Raw genomic sequence first — 4,577 nt, 5'->3', positions numbered from 1 at the left:
TTTAGGAAGTCAAGTACATACTTCCTCTCGCATAGGAAGATGCCATCCTTGGACCAAGCTACTTTAATGCCCAAAAAATACTTCAAATTGCCTAAGTCTTTGATTTCAAACTCCTTGACTAAGTATTCCTTCAACTAAGGAATCTCCCCAACATCATCTCCTGTTAAAGCAATGTCATCAACATAGACAATAAGAGCTGTGGTCTTACCAAGTGAGGAGTGTTTCACAAACGATGGTGCTACATGCACCAATTAATGTACACATTAGTGTACCAACTAGTGTTATGCTATTATTACTGACTTCACCCATTATACAAATTACAAATACTCAAAACCTCTAAAATTATGTCACGTCATCTGTTAGTATAGTAATTAGTACATCTGCATTATTTTTTCACAAATAAGGTGTGATCAGCTTGACTTTGCTTGAACCCATATCTCAGCATAGCTTGAGCAAACCTTTTAAACCAAGCCTTAGGGAATTGCTTTAGCCCATAAAGTGACTTTCAAAGCCTGCACACTTTACCTTTGGACCTAGCATCCTCAAAGCTAAGGGAAATATCCATATGGACCTCTTCTTCTAGGTCTCCATGAAGAAAGGCTTTTTTCACATCAAACTGATGAAGTGGCCAATCCAAATTTGCTGCAAGAGAGAGTAGTATTCTCATAGAATTCATCTTAGTAACTGGTGCAAATGTCTCCTGGTAATCTATTCCATAAGTCTAAGTAAAACCCTTAGCAACCAGTCTTACTTTGTATCGTTCTATGGAACCGTCTGCTTTGTGTTTCACAGTGTACACCCACTTACATCCAACTGGATTTTTGCCTCTAGGTAACTCCATTAACTCCCAAGTGTCATTCTTGCTGAGAGCTCTCATCTCCTCCATCATGGCATGTTTCTATTCAGGAATGGAGAGAGCATCCTGAAAATTGTTAGGTAGACTCACAGAAGAAATATTAGACAGGAAGGCTTTATATGAAGAAGACAAATTAGAATAAGAGACATGATAGTAATAGGATGCTGGGTACATGACTTAACCCCCTTCCTATTAGCAATGGGAACATCAAGATCTGAGAACTCAGGCATAAGAGCATCAAGATTAGAATTACCTGGACTCTTAGGAGAGGGAGGTGACTCTAGACACTTATCGGAAGAAGAAGTTGGCAGTGGTGGAGGAAAAGTAGTCTCTTGCATGCAGGTGACTTTCTGTCTATCTTTGTCCCTGACATTAACTTTGCCATCTTCCTTTGTTGGCTCAACATCCTCTATCTGTTCTACCACTGGTGGCATAGGAATCTCTTCACACCAAGGCTCCCCCTGAAGGGATGACTGCGACAATGAAGAGGGCGGAAAGTAAGACTGAGACTCAAAGAAAGTGACATCCATGGAGACAAACCATTCGCGGGATGGAGGATGATAACACTTACAGCCTTTCGGAAAGTAAGACTGAGACTCAAAGAAAGTGACATCCATAGAGGCAAACCATTCATGGGATGGAGGATGATAACACTTATAGTCTTTCGGGTAGCAGAGTAACCTAGGAAAACACACTTAAAAGACCTAGGATCCAATTTACAACGAGTGGGGGAATGATTATGGATAAAACAAACACATCCAAAGGTCTTAGGAGAAATCGAGAACCCAGAAGACGTGGACCCGAACAAAACCTAAAGAGGGCTTCATTTTTGAAGGACTTGGGTGGGAAGACGATTAATCAAATAAGCTGCAGTGAGAACCGCTTCCCCCCAATATGATCGAGGGATGAGCATCGTCAGCAATTGATTCCGCGCACCACTTGTCACGACCCAAACCAGCCCCTATCGGTTTAGCGTCATGACCAGCCAGTAATCATAGATTACGTACGGCCTCCTACTGTCACGACCCAAACCCGGCCCTATGGGTTTAGCACCATAACCGGCCAGTAATCCGAGATTACCGAAGGCCTGCTTAACAGTAATACAGTAAAACAGAGTACAGGGCCTGGCGGAAGCCAATACAGTAATTAAACAATGTCCAATGAGCTGTGACAGTCTGTATGCCAAAAAGATTTTTCATGCATTCATACATATACAAACAGTATAGCCTATACAAAATTTATAGTCACACAGTACAGGGACCTAATCCCTTGATAACAGTACAGTTAGCAACTGACAGTCTATACAGTAATCCAAACAGTATGGAGACAGACGGGGGAAAACAAACAAAACACCCCAAAGCCATAGCATGGCAACTCGGAACCTCGCAGTGAGGCACAAAGGCTGGCTTGACAAAACTGGAGTCTAACCCACGCTCCTAGCTCCGATCTGGTGGCTGAGCACCTACATATATATATAAACAGTGAGCTAAGGCCCAGTGAATAACATAATGCGTAAAGAGGTTTAGAATGAATGTCCTTACGGTAATGAAAATAGTTCAATTCAATCAGTATTTCAATTGTTCAGTACAGTAAACAGTCATATGTGGTACATCCATTAGCATAACAGTAACAGTAGGTCTTAAAAGACCGAACAGTAATGATGGCCATCCGTCAGTAAACAGTAGTGGCTCTACGAGGGAACCGACAGAGATCTCTGTAACAGTAACAGTAACAGTAAACAGTAGGTACTAAGGATGCCACAGTACAGTTCAGAAATAAAGGACATACATTCATTCAGTAATACCAGTTCAGTAAACAGTTCAGTTCAGTATTCAAAAGATATCAGTTGAACATATCTTTACACAATTGTTACTCACAGAGTTTGGGCTACGGTATGCTAGAGCGTGTCTCCCCAGTCGCCAATCCTACACAGTTCACAGGTTGAACACACTAAGCTACACAGTTGGGAAATATCATAACTTAATCCCTAATTTGCCTTGGTGTGTTCTACAACGATATCCTCATCAAGATGTCTTAAACTAGGCCTAAGAATGCCTAGGATGGGATGAGGATGCAAAAATACACTTAGAAAACATTTTGCAAACTTTGCTGAAAATAGGAGCCTCGCTCGAGCGAGACTTTCTTCGCTCGAGCGGAAGTCCAAAATCAAAGGCTTCGCTCGAGCGAGGAATCCTTCGCTCTAGCGGTCTGTCGAAACAGTAAAAATATTGGATGCTGTGATTTTGCGCGCGATGGTCGCTCGGTGGTCGCTCGAGCGGAGCCCTGGACAAAGGTGCTCGCTCGAGCGGGGAATCCTTCGCTCGAGCGAGGAAGCCAAATCTGGAATTTCCAGATTTGCCTCCCAAGCTCAAACCAAGCATTCTACCACTCCAAACTCGACCTCTTGGGCCCAAATTCTGGAAAACATAACTAAATTCAATGTATAACAAGTTTCAAAGCTCAATTTATGAATTCAAGCCCCAAAGGTGAGTCAATTAAAATCATATTCAAACCCAATTTCAAACCATTTTCCAAGAACAATATGAACATGCAACATGCATGATCTTAAATCATTTTCAAAGCTTTAATGCTGTTTCAAAAGAGCTTAAACCTTCAAAAACAAGATTAACTCATGGGGTACCACAAAATTATGAACATGCATGCACCATTATACCATGAATTCAACTTAAAACTCATTAATTCAAACATGCATGCATGAAATGAGCTTCAATTCACCATTAATGACCCAAATCATGACTTAGCTCTACAATCTAACCTGGACCATGCAACAATTAACTCAAAACATGAACAAGAAGACAATGGAGCTACCTTTAGTCTTGTAGTTCAAGAAGGGAGCTCAAATATGCAATCTCCTTAACAATTTCTTCAATTTCCAAACAATTCTACAAGTGAACTCAAGACTCTCACTTCCTCTCTCTCTAAATTCGGCTAGAACAAGAAGAAATGGCTGATGAAATGTTTTGATAAAGCATACACAAGGCTTCAAATATGAGTAAACAAAGGCCTCACTAGATGGCAAAAGTGTAATTACGTCAAACTCTTTAATTAGCTTATTTTAATCTAATTTAATCATACCCAATCAGTTTTCAGGTAAATACACCATAAAATCACATTAATTACGAGGGTCATGGAACATCAATCAGTTTCTAATTCGGCCGCCGATAAGACCTTCAATTAGTAGTTTAAACATATAAGCATGAACAGATAATCATACAGTCAAACAGATAGAATGCAATTTAACTAACATATACTCAATCAATTCGGTTTCCAATTTCAGTCAGTCAGTTCAGTACTTTAATCAGTTCAATTATCAGTCATAATCAATTCAGTTTAACGATAATCGATGGTTATCGGTAATCAATCAGTCATAAGTCGGTAAACAGTATGAGGGTTGTTACACCTACCAATAATCCATTTCATATAAAGTACGGGACTTAGCAGAAGTATAATATAACATAAAGATTATCCATTGAGCCATGCGTATATGAAAAGAACTTTGTATCATAAGCAAAATTTCATTCTTTATGTACATACACCGCATTAGTTCCAAACATCCACATTTTATAGTTAAACAAAGCCCCAAAATATACACAAATACAAAACCATTTAACAAGCAAAAAGGGGTTCAACTAGCATGGCTCCACCTGAGCCTAATTACTTCACTTGGAAGCTCCTCAAAAGGCTGACTCGGGTAAACTCA

Source organism: Camellia sinensis, chromosome 14, assembly GCF_055761805.1.
Source record: "Camellia sinensis isolate YWXY chromosome 14, ASM5576180v1, whole genome shotgun sequence".
Taxonomy (NCBI): Eukaryota; Viridiplantae; Streptophyta; class Magnoliopsida; order Ericales; family Theaceae; genus Camellia; species Camellia sinensis.
Note: the sequence above shows the minus strand (reverse complement) of the source record.